Source organism: Copidosoma floridanum, unplaced genomic scaffold, assembly GCF_036245765.1.
Source record: "Copidosoma floridanum isolate Cflo_tuat_1 unplaced genomic scaffold, Cflo_Japanese_pri ptg000002l, whole genome shotgun sequence".
Taxonomy (NCBI): domain Eukaryota; kingdom Metazoa; phylum Arthropoda; class Insecta; order Hymenoptera; family Encyrtidae; genus Copidosoma; species Copidosoma floridanum.
In genome coordinates this window covers 2,465,832-2,489,178 of record NW_028321879.1, presented here as the reverse complement: position 1 = coordinate 2,489,178, position 23,347 = coordinate 2,465,832, and the positions used below count along the sequence as shown (strand labels likewise).

The 23,347-nt window shown below is 34.8% G+C and overlaps 1 protein-coding gene across 2 annotated transcripts in view; it reads right to left on the bottom strand.

The window, feature by feature from the left end:
* LOC106645653 (Suppressor of variegation 3-9) overlaps positions 1 to 3,500 on the bottom strand; it is a 113,936-nt gene extending 110,436 nt beyond the window's left edge. Inside the window, exon 1 of one of the 2 annotated variants that reach the window (XM_089595229.1) lies at positions 3,441 to 3,500. The gene's annotated coding sequence lies outside the window, so the exon portion shown is untranslated. The remainder of the gene's footprint in view (positions 1 to 3,440) is intronic. The other variant, XM_089595222.1, reaches the window with a different exon arrangement.
* Positions 3,501 to 23,347: the final 19,847 nt, after the last annotated feature.

The following is a 23,347-nucleotide window of genomic DNA, read 5'->3' as shown; positions in this document are numbered from 1 at the left end:
CGGAAACACTTAGTGTCCTTATTCGCCTGGTCGTTGACTCTCTGACTGCCTGTAGCCATGTTGGCCCTGGCCTGCTCTGAATTCAACTCTGAATGATTTCTTTCAGCCTGCAATTGTATTAGACTTGTCTTCATGTCTTCAAGACTCATCTCAGTATTTGTGGTCTGTCGCCTAACCATGTTAGCTGTACGCAGCTCTGAGAATTTGTCTGCCACGGCTTGGTAAAAGGCTGACCTCTTCCTCCTCAGTTATCAGAGCAGCACTAGCTATAGTCAACAAATACGACCTAGACGTCTGTCAGATGGATGTGAAGTCCGCTTTCCTAAATGGGACACTAGAAGAAGACATATTTATGGAAATCCCAGAAGGAATAGAGTGCGAAGAAGAATTCAAGAGCAAAAAGGTCTGTCGGCTTAAGAGATCGATTTACGGTCTTCGAATCAGCCCAAAGAGATGGAATAAACGCTTCACCGAAGAAGCATTAAAACTAGGCTTAGAAAAAGACATAAACGAACCTTGTCTTTTTACTTGGCGTAAAAATAATCAGATGATTATTCTAGTACTGTATGTAGATGATATCCTGTTAGCTGGAAATGACGCAAGTAGATTAATGGCAATCAAATCTAAACTCTGTACAACATTTCAGATGAAAGATTTGGGAGAACCAAAACAGTTTCTAGGTATAAAAATTTCCAGTGACCGAAGTCGAAGAATTTTAACACTTTCCCAATCAGAATACACGAAGAAAATTTTGGAAAGATTCAACATGCTTGATAGCAAACCTCAGAGAACTCCAATGGTAACTAGACAAGTAAAGAATAGAGAACTTAAAAATTCAGAGCTTACTACTGCAGGAGTAGCGCAGCGGACAAAAGCTCCATATCGAGAGGCAATTGGAAGTCTTCTCTATCTGGCAGGAGCTACCAGACCAGACATTTCATATGCAGTTAATTACCTATCTAGAAGACAATTGGAACCCACTGAAAAAGATTGGAAAGATGTCAAAAGAGTGTTCAGATACATCAGAGGTACTTTAGGTATGAGTTTGATATTCAGAGAAAAATAAGATAACCTATATGCCATGACTGATACCAGCTTCAGAGACTTGGAGGATTCTTCAACAACAGGAGGTTTTATTATAAAGCTTTTTGGAGACACTATAAACTGGAGAAGCCACAAACAATCGTATGTAACTCTCTCTACTTGTCATGCCGAATATTTAGCTATGAGCGATGCTTGTCAAGAATTGATTTCTCTGGACAAGGCGATCAGAAACATGATAGGAAAAACTTTATACCCAGTCACAATTTGGTGTGACAATCAATCAGCAATAAAATGCACTCAAATGGATGGTTGTCATAGATTGAAAAATTTCGACGATGACATAAAGACAATTCAGAGTCAATTAAAAGAGAGAGAAACCACGGGTTCAAAGAGCCATATGGCAAATACTCATGGAGATTTTATTAAATTCTGTGTGCAACAAGACAAAGTTAAAGTTCAGTGGATCTCGTCTTCAGAGAATGAAGCCGATATAATGACAAAACCGTTGCCCACAGAAAGCCACAATTACCTCAGAGATAAAATATTAAGTATTCAATGATCGACTTACATTTACACGAATCGCACATTGTAACTACTTATATTCATTTCAGATATGTCAAACCAGGAAGACAATGATTCCATTGAGACCACCGAATCATAACTTCAGAGTAAAATCAATCTTCAGATGTAACTTTCAGAGTTGATTGGATCTCAGACGAAATTCTAGATTGACTCAAAGGGAGGGAGTGTCAAGAAAGTGAGCTTTGAGCAATCAAAGTTCCCGCCTTGCTCACACATGCGCCGCCTTATGGATACATCGGGCACTACAGTCACTTGAGCTCTTCGTGGTCGTCTGGCGACACTCACTTCTTCTCCGGCAGCCGACCGATACACTCTCTCTTCTTGATAGCCACGTTACCGCTGTTAAATTACTTTTACTGTATCAGCCTAAAGCTGACCTTGCTGTAATACGTTTATTATAATACTTTGTGAGATTAAATCTTTTGTGCTTTTTCCTTCGCGAGTGCCTACCGTCATCTCCGAGCCACCTACTCTGACATAAATGATTCATTTAGCTGTGAATAGCTAAAGTTGAGAAAATCAATTACTTTATCCTCGTCATCTGAATCAATAATTTCTTGTTCCGTCAAATCTTGCAACTCCTAATTTCTTGCTTCACCAGCGAATTTGAAAGTTAAGTAAAATATTTCAGTCTATGTAACAAAATTTAACATGTTAAAATTGACTGTAACTTTATGAGAAGCGGAAACTCATATTTTTATGATGAAAAAATAAAATTTTCCAAGGAGACGAATGATCATTACGTGAATTCAGTATATATCCTGGAGTATCTATTTTACCAACTATTATTTTCTGAGAAATTTCATTAAAAATTATTTATACAGCTGTTTTTATGCAAGACAACGAGAAGAGACCTCAAGCTGATACTTTAAGCAATAGTTGTGATGCATTATAGAAATTGAGTTCCAAAAAAAAATCTTGTCTTTACTACAATAGTTTTTTAGTAGTTTCTATATCTCAGTTAAAAATTTATAGCTATAATTATACCTATAAATTATAGTTATAGTTATAGCTATAACTACCTTTAAAACAGCTATAATAATGTATAAAACTCAGCTATAAATGTAGCTATAAATTACAGCTGTAAATTTTTCACAAATTTCGAATCAAAATTTATTTAAAATCAGATTTTTTTTAACATATATCGATCAGAATAGTTGGTATCATCCGTGTGATAACAGCAAAACTGAGGGCCTAAAGTATTTTTAAACAATTTTCAAAAAACTTAAAATTGTACATTAGGTCTTGTTTTTTTTTCTACTTATTAAAAAATACTTCAGGCCCCCAGTTTTACTGTTATCATACGGATGATACCCTCTGTACTGATCGATATATGTTGAAAAAATCTGATTTTAAACTAATTTTTATTTATTATTTGTGAAAAATGTACAGCTGTAGTTTATAGCTAAATTTCCTGGGGAATCGGGAATTCCGTTTCCCGTGTTGGGGGCAAGAGTGCGGACTCTCTCTCAACATCTCTGCGTCAGGAAAAGGGGGAAGTGCCATGACTTTCCCGTTGTCCTTTACTTTTGAAACTGTGACAGTTTTTAACAAGATTACAATTTGGGCTATTGCAGTATGCTTATAAAATTGTTAACGCGATACAAAAGGGTTGTACATGCAGTAAACCATGAGCCTGCGAACATGAATGGTAAAAATCGGATAGTTCTTAGAAAGTCAATAAGATTGCTTTCGTAGGTTTAATATTGGTAGGTGTAATATTGTTGCTGGCTAATGGTGTAGCGTGTACAGGTTGTGTTAGCCATAGTCTATGGGTCTTAAGGGCATGCATATGCTCTACTGTACCGGCTTACCTCGATTGCAGATTTTCATTTTACTCTCTGGAAACCGATCTGAGTTGATTTTCCATTTGGGTATGGCTTAATTGATTGAAAATGAAGGGCGCTCTGGTCCCTTTGTCGCGTAATTCAATAATTAGCAAGTGCACTTTTGTGGGTAAGAAAGTCGGAAGAAGCACCTGTATATAGATGCTTTGTTGTTATCTGCTGTTCACTGTCTATATGTATTCCCGCGTCCAGCTGTCCCCCATTCCGTTCGTTCCTCGATTCCGCATCGTGCATTAGGGCTATTGTGTCGGCGCTGAATTTAAATATTTTGCTGGATAGTTTCGAGGCGTAATAAAAAAGACTAACGTGTTGTATAACAGATAGCATAAAAAAGTGACAGACATCGATAAACCATCGGTTGTAGGTAATCAGTAGTAATATGTTATAAAAGCTATGCATTATTTTGTAATGCAGATTTAGAAAAAGTGATGTTAAATAAAATTCGTTAGTAAAAAGTCTAATAAAATATAATGAGCAAACAAAAGTCTTGTGTATGATTATGAATATTTACCATTTATCTTTATTGCTTACTTACTCTCTCACTGTCAAAACTCGAACTCGATCACGTTATCGAAGGATTCGATCGAACTCTCAGTGCTTCGATGTACACTCACCTTGTCTTGTTAGATGCAGTTGCATAATGGCTCAACAATAGTTTGTTCAAATACAAATTCGAAAGCTGTACAATGTTCGCAATTCATTAGAGAATTGACCCCTTCACATGGTTTTGAACACAGTACATCAAAGAGTAATTATATTTTATTAGACTTTTTACTAACTAATTTTATTTTATATCACCAATAACCCAACTTGGGTTAGGCGGATTCGATATCGGAACTTTTCCATAGATCGTATATATAGCTATACGATCTAGGGAAAATGTTCCGTCGAGCAGACAGCACAGCAGTGAAGGGGCATAAAGACACGCAGAAATTAAAAATTGTAATATTAATAACACAAGTGCCTATCACCCAATGACTCGGGGCGCTAACTGGCCTCTCTGTTAAATAATAAAGTATTAATTATTAACACAAGCGCCTATCACCCGATGACCCAGGGCACTTACTGGTCGCTTTATTAAACGATATATATTATTAATCAATAGCACAACGGTCATCAGGTGATAGGTGCTTGTGCTGGTAATTAATATTTTATTATTTAATTGAGAGGCCAATAAGCGCCCTGGGTTATTGGGTGACAGTCGCTTGTGTTATTATTCAATTATATATATCGTTTGAAAAAGTGAACAGTGAGCGCCCCAGGTCATCGGGTGATAGGCACTTGTGTTAATAAATAATATTTTATCATATAATAGTGTAGCTAGTTACCGCCCCGGGTGCTTGTGCTATTAATTAATAGTTTATTATTTAATAAAGTGACCAGTGAGCGCCCCAGGTCATTGGGTGTGGGCGCTTGTGTTAATAATTATTTTATTGTTTAATAGAGAGGCCAGTAAACACTCCAGGTCATCGCGCGATAGGCGCTTGTGTTAATAATTAATACATTATTATTTAATAGAGAGGCCATTTAGCACCCCAGGTCATTGGGTGATAGGCATTTGTGTTATAATATTACAATTTTTCATTTTAGCGCGTCGTTGGCAATGCCCCTTCACTGCTGTGCTGTCTGCTCGACGAAACATTTTCCCTAGATCATACAGCTTGTATATACGATCTAGGGAAAAAGTTCCGATATTGAATCCGCTTAACCCAACGCTGAGTAGATGCAGCTAACTGATGAAACGCAAAAATACCCTCGAAGCTATTTGATTTGTAGCATCAGTAACAAATCGATTTTTATCAATGATAAATAGATCATGATAAGAATTAAATAATAGAGCAATTCTGTTGATAAAAAGAGCTGTTTTTTACTACAAGAATCATAACGAAATATTGTTTGTTGGCGAAGATATTGACTTGCAAAGTGTGGCCCCTCGCAGGGCCCTTTCATTTTGCGTTAACTGAATAAATAAGAGGGAGCAGTTTCTGCTACTTGCTTTTTCTGAAAGAGCCCCTACCTGGAAAAGAAAGACGGAATTCCATGTGTGATTACTTTTGTAATACTTTCAAGAAAGCCATGTGGCATTACATAGAGGGTTTTAGCTTGGTGATGCCATATGTAATTCTATTTGAAAAAACACATAGTATTACAAATTGGAAGAAAGAAAGAAAATTTTGTCATCTAGAAATAACTGCAGAATACTGTAATGTGTCATTTACTGTGAACCATTAGTGTTACCATCAGGATGATGACTTTAAAACAAGGGAATTCAAGTTATATTTCAGGAATAAAAAAAAAAAAAATTGAAAAATTAAATCTTTTTCTATGGAAGTAAAATCAGCTGAACCCCCTTGTTTTGGAGTTATCATCCCGATGGTAAGACAAATTACTACCTGCAAATAACTTATTATAGTAGTTTGCAGTTATTTCTAGATGATAGAAATTTTTTCTTTTTCCAATTAGTAATTCCATGTGTTTTTCCATGTGGAATTACATATGGCATCACCAAGGTCAAACCCTTTATGTAATGCCATATGTAAAACCATGTGTAATGCCATATGGCTTTCCTTAAAGTATTACAGAAGTAATTCTACATAGAATTCCGAAATTTTTTTTCAGGTGGGGAAGCTTTTAATAAGTCGATTAGATACATTTGTTTATTTAATTTTTTATTTTTTGCTGGCTGGCATGGTTTTGGTTCTTCAGCCACCGAAACGATCAGCCAATCAGGAGGCTCAGAACGAGCGACCTTAAGCTTCCACATTGAATTTTTCTTCAATAAGCGTCGAGAGCTCATCGTTCAACAACTGCTACATGTAAATAAGAGTATAGGGTGAAAAATTTTATTGATAATTAATGTAATTAAAATTTGTTAGGTTCACTAGTACTGATATATAAATATAATTTTATATAAATATCTCATTATTTGTATGATATACAATGAAAACAGTAAATGAAATATTTCGAAAAACAAATTTTACATTTTTTTTTTAATGAGAATTTTTAACAGCAGAAATTCATTTTTTCGTTCATCCAAGACAGTCTAATTTACGTTATCGTACGTACAAAGCTTTCAATTTAATACTGGTTTTCGAGGTAAGTTGTATTCATTTTTTGTAATATATAGTGTGAGTTGAATAACGCGCTGTCACCGATCGGTTTGGCAGCTGAAGACCACGGTGAAGGTGGTCCTAATATATTCAGCGTTGGGTTAGGCAGATTTACTATCGTAACTTTTTCCCTAGTTCATATATATAGCTATACGATCTAGGGAAAATGTTCCACCGAGCAGACAGCAGTGGAGGGGCATTGCCAAAAACAGTACCCACAACGCGCGAAAATTAAAAATTGTAACAATAGTAATACAAACGCTGATTACCCAATGATCCGGGGCGCTTGCTGGCCACTGTAGTAAATAATAAAATATTAATTATCAACACAAGCGTCTCTATCACCCAATGATCCGGGGTACTTACTTAACGTTCTATTAAATAATAAAATGTTAAGCAATAATACAAGCCCCTATTACTCGATGACCCGGGGCGCTCACTGGCCAGTCTATCAGATAATAAAAAGTTAAGTACAATAACGCAAGCACCGATCGCCTGATAACCCAGGGTGCTGCTCGTGTTTAATTAACATTTGATTATTTAATAAAGAGGCCAGTAAGCGCCCCAGGGCATCTGGTGATAAACGCTTATGCTATCTTACTAATATAAAAAAAAAATTCGCTAAAACCGTTGTAATCGCTAACCGCAAAAACTACTAAGCTGATTTTGCTGAAATTTTGCACACAGATCCATGATACTTTCTAGATGGTTTTAGTAGAGTTTTCATCTTAAAAAATTTAATAACAATAGCAATAAATAAGCTCAAAGTTTTGCAAAAATACGCCAGCTTTTCACTTTAGTTCAGTAAAATCCGCTAGGTGGCATCGACATAAAATCGAAGCTACCTGCAGCATAATTAAATAAGTGTGGTTATAATAAGCCGGAGCGTCTCGATAGTGATGTAGTCGAGCTTCGGCAGTTCAACGAGCTGTATAGAGAATGATAGTCTTGCAGCTGGGTATCCCTGTTACGGACGACACTCTTCTCTAAGGGGGAAGGGACCTAAGTGTTCATTCACCCTGAATTTCGATGAGTGCGATAAAAAAAAAAAAAAATTAATTCCAACCGATGCCGTCTCTGCCACAATACAAGGAGACATATCTAACCAGAGCACAATCTGTACCAACTCTTCAGAGTTGTGTGGCAGTCCCACCATCCCACCTGTTGCAGTAAGAGAATTTGTGGCTACAAATGTAAACAAGGGAAAACAGCTGTGAGGGGCACGGGCAGCCACAACGGCTACCTTCTTGGTCGTCGCGTCCCCAACGCGTTTACCAACATGTTCCCATCTAACGATGAGCGGTTGGTTATCCAGGGAATGACCCGAGACGAGATATTCTTTGGTCAGCGGCGTACCTCCCTCCATCACAGTCTCCGTACATCAAGACTCCCAGGGTAAGAATCAAGCAACCCTTACCCAGCTCTTTATCATCAGGAATAATAATAAAGAATAGCCTGGAAGTTTCACCACTGGCGCTTTTTAGGGCCATTATAAGTATTTACGTTCCCTACTTAACCATCAATTTCATCGGTTCTTTGTAGGATCCACCTAAGTGTAAACTACCTTGCCAACAAATACATTTTTAAAACCATTTCCGGAAGCGATTCGTCGACTAAAAGACTATTTTAACTAAAGACGGGCACTATTAAACCAACTCAGCCATTCACTAGCAGACGTCACCTGCGGAGTTATTTTTCGCAAGGCTGGAAAACCCGGTGACCGACGACTCTGTACTACCCTCTCGACTCTAAGCATTCAACCAGAAATCAATGATCCTCTCCAAGGTCTGCGTTGGGCAAACCTATAACAGCTATGAAGGAAAAAAAACTTGAGCCAACGTGACAGCCTCCACTGGACAAGTATCACTAACCAATCTCCCTACCTAAGATCACCAAAACAACTGAATCTGCAAATAAAAAAGGTACTTTAGACACCAACGTCTTCGACGTTGTACCGGGAGCCGTTGGGAAAGAGCACTACAACTAGCCCCAAAGCTTCGGACTTTGTAATTTTTCTCCCAATCAGTCTGGGTCTTCAACAGCAAGCCAGAGAAGATCACCCTGAGGTATCCAGGCAGTCACAATTGCTGTTAACTGCAGTCAAGAAAGAGTTAACTTAAGAAGCTCACCGGTCTTTTTTAGGGCCATCGGACGTCTAACTACCTTTCCAACAAATATATTAGAACTTAAAAAAGTTGACAGAAAACAGCTCTTAGGGGTCACAAAAATTTTAAGCATGCCAAAAGTCGCAAGAGGGTGAATTAGAAGAAAAACTTTAAGTGTATCTAATAAATACAATTTTACTTAGGCGTCAAGAAACTGACGCAGAAAATTTATCGAGATTAAAACAGCAGCGTCAAAATCGACAACTAAAGAGTCAATTACGTGAGAGATCAGCTTTTCGTTGTATCCTCACAGCAATCTCTAAAATCTTTAAAGATCCTACTTCAGATTTTTAAATAAGTATAGAAAGTGTATTTGACTTTTTGTGGCAAAAAAAAATGTAGGGTTTAAGGCCTAGGACTTTGTTGCTCTGGTAATAAAGTTGTGAGATATGAGAAAATAGATTTTTTTTTAATATAAATTTTTTGGTGGTTTAAAATCTCAACAGCTTTCAAAAATAGCCGTTTTCGTGAATTACACGGGAGAAACTGTAAATCAACGGCTTCTTATGGCCAACGATTATTTTATGGCATAAAGAACGCACGGTACTTTTCAGCATAATTATTTTTTTGAATTCTTACACCTTATTATTTAACCAAATAAACTATATGGATTCCGAAAAAAAATGTTTTTAATAAGAAGATTTTTGTTCTGAGATGCATCAGGAATATGCGTATAATTTCTAACTTAAAATGTTTCACATTACACGTCAACACACTACGGTGTTTTATCTAGTAAGTCTCGGGCGAAGCCGAGACGGGGGGCTGCTAGTTAATATATATTATCTGTCGTTTGATAAAGCGAGCAGTAAGCGCTCTAGGTCATTGGGTGATAGGTGCTTGTGTTAATGATTAATATTTTATTATTTAACAAAGTGGCTGGTAACTACCGCAGATCATTGGATGATAAGCGCTTGTGTTAATAAATAATATTTTATTATTTAATAGAGTGGCCAGTAAGCGCCCCGGGTCATTGGGTGATAGGCGCTTGTGTTAATAATTAATATTTTATTATTCAATAGATCGGCCAGTAAGCGCCCTGGGTCATTGGGTGATAGGCGATTGTGTTAATAATTATTATTTTATTATTTAATAGAGTGGACAGTAAGTGCCCCGGATCATTGGGTGATGAGCACTTTGTGTTATTAATATTACAATTTGCAATTTCCGTGCGTTGTGGGTACCATCTTTGGCAATGTCCCTTCACTGCTGTCTGCTCGGCAGAACATTTTCCCTAGATCTTATAGCTATATATACGATCGAGGGAAGAAGTTCCGACATTGAATCTGCCTAACCCAACGCTGAATACATTGCCTACAGCAAATTTTTGTGAACATTTTGTGTCACTTTCACTGTGTCGCACTAGGTGTCGAAAAGGAAACGAACACCAAGTTAAAGTAGAAGTATAACCATATGTGGTGGTACTCGCCAACGCTAACAGTAAAATGTAGGGTACTTTTTTTGTTGTAGTATCGGTCGATCGGTCTGTCCAACTCCCAAAGAAAGTATACCTGTACTAACTATACATACAGATATACATTTTTGTGGAATCTGACCGACCTATCGACTGACCGACTAACAAAAAACGTATCCATTGTATATGGTAGTGTTCGCTGACATTAGTAGTATAACAATGATGTAAGAATATAAGGTGTGTCGTTCCGAGGTCTCATTTTCGTGCCGTTCTGCGCCTTCCATCACGACGCCATATTTAATGGAGATGGGACTACTACAGCGCCAAAGAGCCTGTACAATGAAACGAAGTGGCCAAAGTTGAAACTAAAATCCATCCCCTGCCGAAGTGTGACATATACAGATATAGACACACGTATGAATATCCATGTATGTCAATTGATGAATTATCACCTATTAAGTCAGTTTTTCTGTGTGAATATTCACGAATTGTACGTTTGGTCACTGAAACTGGAATGAAAATATTAAAATAAAAAATATATATTGTGTCACAAGTTTCTTGATGTTAATACGCTTTATATTTTTAAAGCTTTTGAAATTCGCAGATAGATATGGTGGCGCGATGGAAGCGTTCCTGATTGGTCAATCAAAATGAATGCGCAGCGCCACACCTTATATTCTCATATCATGAGAATAACCATATATACAGTCTTTGTTTTTCATTTTGCATTCGCCTCCTGGGTCCGTACCATATAACTTTTTTTTGCTTTGCAGGCCTATGTTATAACATAGGCCGATGTACTGAAAAATAGTTACATGGTACGACCCCTGCTAGATCTTTAATAAGGCAGCACAAATATTTTACAAAAAATATGCCTACATGGGACGATGGGACCAGAGGTAAGGGGACTGCGTCATCACGTATACATCATAAGGTCATAAGGTGAGCTTACATGGTGTCTTTTTTTCAGAACCATAGACATTAAAGAATTATAAGACTGCTTGTTCTTATTTACGACCATGGGGTAATAAATATACATAAGGTGGGCTCTTCAGCCACCGCACCGTTCAGCCAATCAGGAGGCTTAGAACAAGCGACCTTCCATGTTAGGTTTTCCACTAATAAGCTTCGAGCGGGCGTTGTTCAACAATTTGCAATTTACTGCTTAAAATAAGTTTAAGTTACTCGAGAAGCAGTATTAAATTAAAAACCTCGTACATACGATAAAATAAATAAGATTGCCAGAGATAAACGAAAAAACTGATTTTAGATGTTAAAAATTACATAAGAAGAAAAAAAATTGTAAAATTTGTTTGTTGAAATAATTAAATATACTGTGTTTATTGTATATCTTACAAATAATTAGATTATTATATAGAATTATATTTATTTATAAAATAGTGCACCTAACAAATTTTAATTATATCAATTATCGGTAAAATTTTTTTACCCTATACTCTTGTTTACGTGTAGCAGTAGTTAAACAACGAGCTTTTAACGCTCATTTGTGGAAAATCCAATATGAAAGGTCGCTTGTTTTAAGCCTCCTGATTGGCTGATCGGTTCGGTGGCTGAAGAGCCCACCTTATGTATTTATTACACTATGTTCACAGTGCTAAAGCATAAGTAGAAAGAGACATAACGTTGAACGTGAACGTCTGTTTCTCTCGCACTTTGTCAACGGTTGGTACGTTGCTTTAACCGGACTTAGTTTACTGACCCTTACGGTTGTCAATGTGCGAGAAAGACAGATACTCACTCTCATTGCCGTGACTCTTTGCACTCGTGCTTTAGTTACACAGGAACAAGCAGTTTGTATTTCTTATATGCCTATGTTCAGAACCATTTCTCCAATCTTTGAGATTCGTGAAAGTATTCCAAAAGGCAGGGCGCGGTTGCGCCTGGACCGATGGTTTTGGAGCGTTCCAAAAGCTCAAAATCGCAGACACGCGTCCAAAGTGCAGATTTAACTTATCAGCTGAGTAGATTTTAGGTGACTTGTGTGATAAGTCTGATATTATTAATGTGAAGAATCCTTTATAAACAAAAAACTTTAATCTAATTTAAATAACCTATGTAACTACAACACCTAATACATATACACTATATACTTTTTTTTTTTAAATTATAGTGCTCTACGTCCGGCTCCTTTTTATTAAGGGCACTGCTATGGGCACTTAGCACTTTGGAAAGGGACAAAGAAAGGGATGGGAGGCCTCCCATCACTCAAGGGGGGTAGGGGGAAATTAGGCAATTATTGCTGCGAGAAGGTCGCCTAAACCCTCCTCGAGGAGCATTGCATGGTGAAGAAGCACATGTGAAAAATCACAGAGGCACTTGCCCGAAAAGTCGCACTGGCCGGGAATCGAACCATGGGCTTCCGCGTGCCAATCCACGACCTAGCTGACTGAGCCACCGCGCGCTCCATACAATATATTCAATATATATATATATATGCCTATTGGTTTTATAAATCTCCTTTCACAATGTGTATCCTCTTAAAAGTTAGAGCAGTTCAGCCGTACGCAATTTTAGCTTTTGGATTGCTCTAAAAGTGTGCGCCCGCGTGCGCTCGTGCACCCTTTCTTTTGTAATACCCTCTGCGTCTTACGTGTACAAGTTTAATCGTCCTGAAACTGCTAGATATCCTGCGCGATTTGTTATTATAGACATAATACCGTGCAATAATGTAAATCAAGTATTATCTAATAAAACTATCCATATAATTATTGTAACCTTGAATATTTCCCTCCTGACAAATCTTACCTGAGATCTCATCTTATATCTCATGTGATTTCTCACCTGAGATCTCAAGTAAGATCTCATGCCAAATTCTCATCTGAAATCTCAGGTGAGATTTCTAAAAGAAAAATAAAGAAAAAAATTTTGTGCAACGATTATAATTTATACATTAATAAAATGATTACCTAAAATATCAACAGTAATAGGAGAAAAAAAAAAATTTGGCTAACATCAGAGACGAACTCGATCCCCGCGATAATCGGGCAAGCATCTTAACGCTTGGCCAGAGTGGATGAGATACTAGTCCGACAATTGACGTCTATATAAAGTGTAAGTACCATGTGTTATTGTTTCTCTTATTTACAACTGAATCATACAATTATTAAAAGATATAATTTTTCTCAATCTGGATTCTAATAGTAAATTAACTAGATAATATCCAGGAAAATTATTTTCTTCACAAACAATATTTTCTCTCTTAAAGTTACTCTTGAGGGGGTTTCATATCCAAGTAAGGCATAAAATATTAATAACTATTATAAATGTTTATTTAAATGTAATAATGAAGAAAAACTACAATACAAAACAGAGGGACGTGATGTGTTGTGAATAAATTATTTAAAAAAAATCCAAATTGCTTGCGTGTATATTATTTTGTTTTGAATAAACACTTACGAAAGTTGGAAATCCTTAAAGCTGTTCATGTTATTCCAACTTTTCAAAGCTATTTGATACTCAAAGCTATTATACTCCTTTAATGATTACAGATGAAGTCATCACTGGAACTTTGTTGATATAATTCATGTTTAGTGAGTTAAGTGTAATTGTTTTCCAAAAACGCAAAAAACGAGTGAAAACCTACAGCTTCGTATAAGCAATTGCACCTAACTCATTATACATGTATTGTATCAAAAAATTAATAGTAATTACTCCATCCGAAATGCTTTAAGGACTTGGTTGATAGTGACTTATAAAACTCGTAAAATTTGAGAAAAGTTAGATTGGTTGTACCAGAAAAAAAATTTGTCTCATAAAATTTTTACCAGATTCTATTTTTATTTTTCTGCACCAAATATTTTTATTTCTCTGTAAGAGGATTTTCTTGCATAAAAGGTTTTATTACGTAAGTGCATAATTTTAATGAGAATTGATAAGACTATAAACTATATAAAAATACTTAAGATACTATCAGATAATTTTTTTATTAGTTTATATCAGGTTTAACCAACACAAATAGTGATAGTGTTCTTTTCAAATGGTATGATAACTGGTATATAATTACCGATGTTTGTCAGAATTAACAAGAAATTGCCAGTAAAATTTTTATGATATCCAAACTTCTTTATTTGAAAGAGTTTTTTATACACATAAATAAGAAAATACGCGTAAAAGATTTTATTAGATTTTACTAAAGATCGTATTCATCTTGATTTTTTTAAGAAAGCTGTTTTCTTTAGTAATTCCTGGTGCAAAATCCTGGTAAATGTTAAGGTTTTAAAAAGACTTTATGAGACGTATTACTTCTGTTTCAATGTGATAAAAATTGTTATTCTTAAAAAAATATATAATCACGTAAAAAAGCCTATCATTTTTGAGTTCTTACGAGAGTTAATTATCCAAAAAAAATTGAATATTCACTTTTATAGTCTACAGTATACAGCGCTACTCAAAGTTCTGTTGTTTTAATGAAAGAAATTTATCCCTTTCTTTGTATTTGTAAATAAATATGCATACACAGAGACAGAAGATTGGACAGAAATATCGTAGCTTTAGGCAAATATTTAATAATCCGTCCGATGTCTTAGATAAATGCAGATTCACGTATTCTTCTGACTCCAACATAGGAGTGGTTCTGTATACTTATTGTATACACATTAATACACACATTACCAGCTGAACAGTATCCCTCTACATAAGGTGAATGTCCCTATTCGTGAAATAATCCCTATTCATTGAATATGAAAATTAATGTATGTGTTATGCAATTTTCTTGATAAAAAAATTGTGGCAGTTGTATATTTTATTTATCTTTATGAATTCATAAGAAAAATTTCATTATACATACAATAAATGACCAATTTTCAAGATTATTCCGTAAATAGGGACAAAGTCGAACATAACCTAACTTTTGAACTGTACATATTATGGTACCAAACTTCAACGAGTAATTTATACAATTTTAGTGAACAAATAAACGTTATAATTATTTTTGTTAAATATGACAGTGCTATGCCCGTAAAAAAACTTGAATTGCCTAAAACTTATATTATCTTGTAAGTTACAACTGTGTAAATATCATCAAATCGATTTAATTTAAATTGATCAATAAATTTTAGTTCAACAAAATCGTTCTGGAAGGTTCTTATAAAATAATATTTATGCCAGTAATTTTTTTAATGTAAATGAAACAGATCTGATAAAGACTTATAAATTCTTTCTAGTTTGCGCATGTAATTAAATCCAAAACAGGTAATAAACAATGTGAGAAAATGCGGGTATAACCTGTTATCACGATCTCAATCAAATTTTTTTAAATAAGTACTCACATCTTATTTAGTTTTATATTTGAGAAGAAAATACAAAACACCCATACAATCTCGTAAGTAACAACTGAGTAAAACTCATAAAATTGTTAAATTGAAGTAGACCAATACATTCTCATTGAACAAAATCACTCTGAATCGTTCTTATAAAATTACAATTTTACCAGAAATTATTTTAATTCAAAAGGAAAGGATCTGATAAAATTTCATAAATTCCTTTAGTTTACCTGCCTAAGGTGCTTTTCAGGATTAACTAATTTCTGGTATATCGTAAGAGATTTTATGAGATATATCTGGTGCAAATTCATAGTAAAATATAGTTCAATATTTTTTAAATCTAATTATAACAGACATTTTCAACCGGGGAGTATAATAAGTTTGAAAAGTTGGAATAACATGAATAGCTTAAGGATTTCCAACTTTTGTAAGTGTTTTTTCAAAATAAGATAATATACACGCAAGCAATTTGGATTTTGTTAAAATAATTTATTCACAACACATCAAGTCCCCCTGTTTTATATTGTAGTTTTTCTCTATTATTACATTTAAATAAACATTCATAATAGTTATTAATATTTTATACCTTACTTTTGAATATAAAGCCCCCTCAAGAGTAACTTTAAGAGAGAAATTATTGTTTGTAAAGAAATTAATGTTCCTCAATATTATCTAGTTTGTTAACTATCAGAATTAAGATTCGGAAAAATTATATCTAATAACAATTGTATGATTCAGTTGTGAATAAGAAAAACAATAACACATGGTACTTACACTTTATATAGATGTAAATTGTCGGACTGGCATCTCATCCTCTCTGGCAAAGCAGTAAGATGCTTGCCTAATAAACTGGGGGCTCGAGTTCGTGTCCCATATAAGCCGAATTTTTTTTTTTTTCCTACAACTGTTGATATTTTAGGAAATCATTCTATCGATGTATAAATTATAATCGTTGCACAAAGTTATTTTATTTCTTTTTCTTTCAGGAATCTTACTTGAGATATCAGATGAGATCTTGGGTGAGATTCGTCAGGAGGGCTGCTGAGCAATCCTCGGTAAAATATATACGGTCATATATTGCTGCCATAGTTTTTGACCATAAATTATGGCCAAAATTCATGGACATCAATTTTTGTGCATCATACGGCCAAAAATTATGGCCAGAAAATATGGACAAAATCTAGCTGTGGAATTGGTGCATTATTGTCAATTATTTTTAATAAATATGCTTAGTCGTATGTTTTGGCTCCGTAACTCTTGTTGTAGGCTATTCTCAGTCAAAAATTTATAGCTATTTATATGCCTATAATTTATAGCTATAATTATAGCTATATAACAGCGCGCGGTAGCTCAGTCGGCTAGGACGGGGATTGGCACACGGGAGTTCGTGGTTCGATTCCCGGCCAGTGCGACTTCTCGGGCAAGTACCTCTGTGAGGCTCACATGTGCTTTTTCACCACGCAATGCTCCTCGAGGAGGGTTTAGGTGACCTTCTCGCAGCAATAATTGCCCAACTTCCCCCTATCCCCCTCCTGTAGCGGGAAGCCTCCCATCCCTTTCTTTGTCCCTTTCCAAAGTGCTAAGTGCCCATAGTAGTGCCCTTAATAAAAAGGAGCCGGACGTAGAGCACTCTAATATATAAAAAAAAAAAAAAATTATGGCTATAACTACCTATAAAACAGCTTTAATAATGTATAAAATTCAGCTATAAATATAGCTATGAATTACAGCTGTAAATTTTTCACAAATAATGAATAAAAATTAGTTCAAAATCAGATTTTTTCAACATATATGGATCAGTACAGATGGTATCATCCGTATGATAACAGTCAAACTGGAGGCCTGAAGTATTTTTGAATAAGTAGAAAAAAAAAACAAGAAATTATATACACTTTCAAGTTTTTTAAAAATTGTTAAAAAATACTTTAGACCTTCAGTTTTACTGTTATCACACATATGATACTGTCTATGCTGGTCGATATATGTTGAAAAAATCTGATTTTAAACTAATTTTTATTCCAAATTCGTGAAAAGATTACAGCTGTAATTTGTAGCTTTATTTATAGCTGAATATTATACATATTATAGCTGTTTTATAGGTAGTTGTAGCTATAATTATAGCTATAATTTATATGTATAATTATAGCTATAAATTTTTAACTGAGTTTGTAGTAAAACAACAAATTGTTAGTAGGTAATTGATATCCCTACTGATTGATATTTTGTAATCACATATGTAGTTTCATCTGTATTTACACTTGTAAAGTCACTTGGAATTCTACTTGGATTTCCACTTGGAATTCCACATGGGATTTTGGATTGGAAACTCCAAGAGTCATTCCAAGTGGCATTCCAAGATGAATTACAAATGACCACTGAAGATACATTTTTTCCTTTTTTATAATAGTTAAAATTGAAATTTCAAGCAATTTAATGGCCATATTAGTGTTATCATCCATTTAGTAACACCAAGTCAGAGGGGTTCAGGTATTTGTTCTCAGATTTCGAAAAAATAGATTTTTTTTATTTTTCGTTCAAATCTATTTTTTCGAAATCTGAGAACAAATACCTGAACCCCTCTGACTTGGTGTTACTAAATGGATGATAACACTAATATGGCCATTAAATTGCTTGAAATTTCAATTTTAACTATTATAAAAAAGGAAAAAATGTATCTTCAGTGGTCATTTGTAATTCTACTTGGAATGCCACTTGGAATGACACTTTGAGTTTTCAATCTAAAATCCCATGTGGAATTCCAAGTAGAATTCCCAGTGACTTTACAAGTGTAAATACAGATGGAATTACATATGAGACTACAAAATATCAATCAGTAGGGATAACCGTGGAAAAAGTACAATAAGCTATAATTACAAGAAACAATTAAATATAAGACAACAAGCCTTATCATTAAGCGATACTGAAAAAATTTAGAAGCTTTCGTTCAATTTCATAACAATTTTTTTTTATCGAAAAAACTGCTTATGCTTATTCAAACGAGATATCGAATGCCCCGAACAGACCGCTAGTTTGCTGAGCTTTACCCGATATACGGGGTCCGTACCATATAACTTTTTTTGCTTTGCAGGCCTATGTTATAACATAGGCCGATGTACTGAAAAATAGTTACATGGTACGACCCCGGGACACGGCTACAGTGGATCGAGGGACAGTGCAGTGGATAGCCGTTGTTAATAGCATATGGCAGTGGCGGTCAATTTGAAATAGTGAATATTTTACATTATACCACTTCACAATGCGATTCTGCAATAGCGCTTTCGCTGCACTGCGCAAGTGCGTAGCGGCAGTGCAATTATAGAAGAGGCTCTGAAGCAGCGATGGGATATAGTTCCGGCCAGATTTGGGAATTCTCTAGGACCCAAACTCTCTGACGTGGGAAATCACTAGATCAAAAAAAAATTAGTACCGAAGGTGACGCGCGAGATTCAAATAAGGTCCAATAACACAAGCATCCATCATCTGATGACCCGGGGCGCTTACTGGCCACTCTGTTAAATAAATAATTATTGATGACACAAGCACCTATCACCTTTTGACCCGGGGCGCTTACTGGCCACTCTTTTAAATAAACAATCATTAATAAATAACACAAGCGCCTATCACCTAATGACCCGGGGCGCTTACTGTCCACTCTGTTAAATAAATAATTATTAGTAAATAACACAAGCGCCTATCACCTATTGACCCAGGGCGCCTACTAGCCACTCTTTTAAATAAATAATTATTAATAAATAACACAAGCGCCTATCACCTATTGACCCAGGGCGCCTACTAGCCACTCTTTTATATAAATAATTATTAATAACACCAGCGCCTATCACCTTTTGACCCGGGGCGCTTACTGGCAACTCTGTTAAATAAATTATTATTAGTAAATAACACAAGCGCCTATCACCTGATGACCCGGGGCGCTTACTGGCCACTCTTTTAAATAAATAATTATTAATAACACAAGCGCCTATCACCTAATGACCCGGGGCGCTTACTAGCTACTATTGAATAATAAATTATCAAGTAATTACAAGAGCGCCAATTAAAAAGATCTTTATCGTACTAAATAGGCAATCAAAATTGTGATATAATTAATATGTTATCGATCAACTTTTTATCATTTAATAGTGTTGCAAACAAGTGTCCGGGATCCTCAGAAAGAAGGTGCTTGACATACTTATGATAAATTATTTATTTACTAGATTTGCAATTAGCGCCCCAGGTAATACGGTGATAGGCGCTGGTGTTATTTATTAATAATTATTTATTTAACAGAGTGGCCAGTAAGCGCCCCGGGTCATTAGGTGATAGGCGCTTGTGTTATTAATAATTATTTATTTAAAAGAGTGGCCAGTAAGCGCCCTGGGTCATCAGGTGATAGGCGCTTGTGTTATTTATTAATAATTATTTATTTAAAAGAGTGGCCAGTAAGCGCCCCGGGTCAATAGGTGATAGGCGCTTGTGTTATTAATAATTATTTATTTAACAGAGTGGCCAGTAGGCGCCCCGGGTCAATAGGTGATAGGCGCTTGTGTTATTTATTAATAATTATTTATTTAACAGAGTGGCCAGTAAGCGCCCCGGGTTATTAGGTGATAGGCGCTTGTGTTATTAATAATTATTTATTTAAAAGAGTGGCCAGTAAGCGCCCTGGGTCATCAGGTGATAGGCGCTTGTGTTATTTATTAATAATTATTTATTTAAAAGAGTGGCCAGTAAGCGCCCCGGGTCAATAGGTGATAGGCGCTTGTGTTATTAATAATTATTTATTTAACAGAGTGGCCAGTAGGCGCCCCGGGTCAATAGGTGATAGGCGCTTGTGTTATTTATTAATAATTATTTATTTAACAGAGTGGCCAGTACGCGCCCCGGGTCATTAGGTGATAGGCGCTTGTGTTATTAATAATTATTTATTTAAAAGAGTGGCCAGTAAGCGCCCTGGGTCATCAGGTGATAGGCGCTTGTGTTATTTATTAATAATTATTTATTTAAAAGAGTGGCCAGTAAGCGCCCTGGGTCATCAGGTGATAGGCGCTTGTGTTATTTACTAATAATTATTTATTTAACAGAGTGGACAGTAAGCGCCCCGGGTCATTAGGTGATGGATGCTTGTGTTATTGGACCTTATTTGAATCTCGCGCGTCACCTTTGGTACTAATTTTTTTTTGATCTAGTGATTTCCCACGTCAGAGAGGTTGGGTCCTAGAGAATTCCCAAATCTGGCCGGAACTATATCCCATCGCTGCTCTGAAGTCTGAACTGAAGACCTCTGAAGGCACAGAACTGTTTATCTATACACTGGAAAATAGTCGGAGGTGCTGAAAATCGTGGAACCATAGACGTTTAAAAAATAGGCTGCTCGTTCTTATGTGCGGCGCTGAAGCACAGGTAGAAAGAGACACAACATCGAACGTGTATATATGTCTCTCTTGCACGTTGCCAACGGTGGGGTCAGTAATGTCAGTAAACCAAGGCTAGCTGACGCAACCTTCCAACTTCCAACCGTTGGCAACGTGCGAGAGACAGATGTACACGTTCCATGTTGTGTCTCTTTCTACTTGTGCTTCAGCCCCGTACACAAGAATGAGCAGTCTATTTTTAGAACGCAGTTCTTGATGTCGCATACTCGGGAGACTGGTATTTTAAAACCGACAGATTTTATAAAACGGAAGTGGCCTACCGGAAGTCCTTCCTCTCAAGTTTCCCCCCCTTACCCCGTCCCTGTCACCAACAGTTTATACACTTCACCTCACCCACAAATCATATTTAACCGAATTTTAATTTTATTTTTCCACAATAATTTTTATTTGACTTTCAATTTTTTTCTTTTACAATTCTAAAAAAAAAAAAAAAAAAAAACACTTTCCAATAAAGAGATTTGAACCCTCCACCTCATGCATATGAGGTCAAGGTACCTTACCCACTCTGCTACGAGCGCTGCCGACTACAGATACTCAGTTTCTTGTACTTATCATGTGGTTCGTAACTATAATATTTCATTTTTATATTCATTCACTGATAATACATTCAACTAATGATCAATTGTTTATTTAATTATTTCTTAAGAAGCGTGCTTGGGGGCTTATTTTAAAAACGACAGATTTTCACAAAACGGAAATCGCTTACTAGAAGTCTCTTGGTTCTGAAAAAAAAATTTTTTTTTTAATAAAAAATTTAAAAAAAAACAAAAAATTAAATTAGCATAAATATGATTACGTAGATTAAATCGAATGAGGTGCGTAATTAAATGTTAAATATCAGTAATTTATGCATTTGATGTATAAAATACCAACCGATTTTTTTCAAACCTGATGTTTTTTTTGCATTAAAAAAATGCTAATAATTACTGTTATAAATAAATTATATAATAAATAAATAAATTATTAAAATGAACACATACAATAGGGTTGAAGAACGTGATTATTAAAGGGGCTTATTTCGAATTCGACTCACAAATTATGTTACAATGTCACATAATCATATAAATATAGTAAATTATTAAAATCAACCATAAATAAATTATGTAAGATCATTATATATATATATTTCGAGTTACATATCATTTTTATGGTTTTTAATGGCGCTCATTTTGAATTTTATGAACAAATAATGGCAAAATGTTATTAAGTAATCATATAAAAATATAACAAAAATTGTATTGATTTGCTATACAATTGCAAAAAAATTACTGAGAAAAAAAAATAAAAAAAAAAATTAATGAAATGAAATACGAATTTTATATAAAATAAACGAAATAATGACGTGAATAAATTTAATAGAATGAAAAAAAATGAAATAAAAAAAGGAATGAAAAAAAAAAGATTAAATAGATAAATAAAAAAAAATTGAATTAAAGGAAATGCAAAAAAATGATAAAAAAAGTAATAAAATTGAATATGAAAAAATAATAAAATATGAAAAAAAAATAAAAGAAGAAATGAAAAAAAAAACAAAAAAAGAAAAAAAAAATTTTGCAACAAAATGAAAAGTAATGAAATGAAATATAAAAAAATAATGAAATGAAATATGAAAAAAAATAAAACAAGAAATGAAAAAAAAAAAAATACAAATAAGTAATGAAATACAATATGAAAAAATAATGAAATGAAATATGAAAAAAAATATAACGAGAAATATACAATACTCACGAAGTTCAATTATCGTGAGTACTGAACTAATTTTTCTTATTTTTTTTATTCGTTTTTTAAGTTTTAATTTTAGTGAAGTACATGAATGCAGTACTTATTTTTATAGAGCTTCGTTCTTCCTATAGGTCTGGCGACCCCCTTGTTACCTGAAAAATTGTCTGTCTTTATACTTATGTCATGTTTATAGAACTTCGTTCCTACCGTGGGTCCCATGACCTATTTATACCCCCTGGTTTGTTTCTTTTTTAATTTCTCGTTTTATTTTGTTTCATATTTCATTTCATTATTTTTTCATATTTTATTTCATTACTTTTTGTATTTTTTTTTTTTTTCATTTCTTTTTACATGTACATGGGCGGAACTAATCGGCACCGCCAGACTATATCTGCCGCACTGTCTCTCGATCCACTGTAGATACGGCCTGAAGACAGCGTTTTGCATGAAACTTTTGACCGTCGTGGCGAACGGTGCCCTAATAGACGAAATTGTGGCTGGCTTTGCGTATATGTGGTATTTTTTTTTATTGAGGTCAATTTTTGGATAATTTATATATTGTAATCCTTAATTAAATAGCGCATTTGTAACAAACATATTTCCTAACATATAGGTGATACCGGTTGCGGCTGGCTTATAAAATCAATTTTTTAACATTCAACTCACTAAGATGCCCACATAAACAGCAAATAACAAAATAACTCTTTTTATCAGAATGAAATGTGTCAAAACTATTCTGGTATTCTACGAAT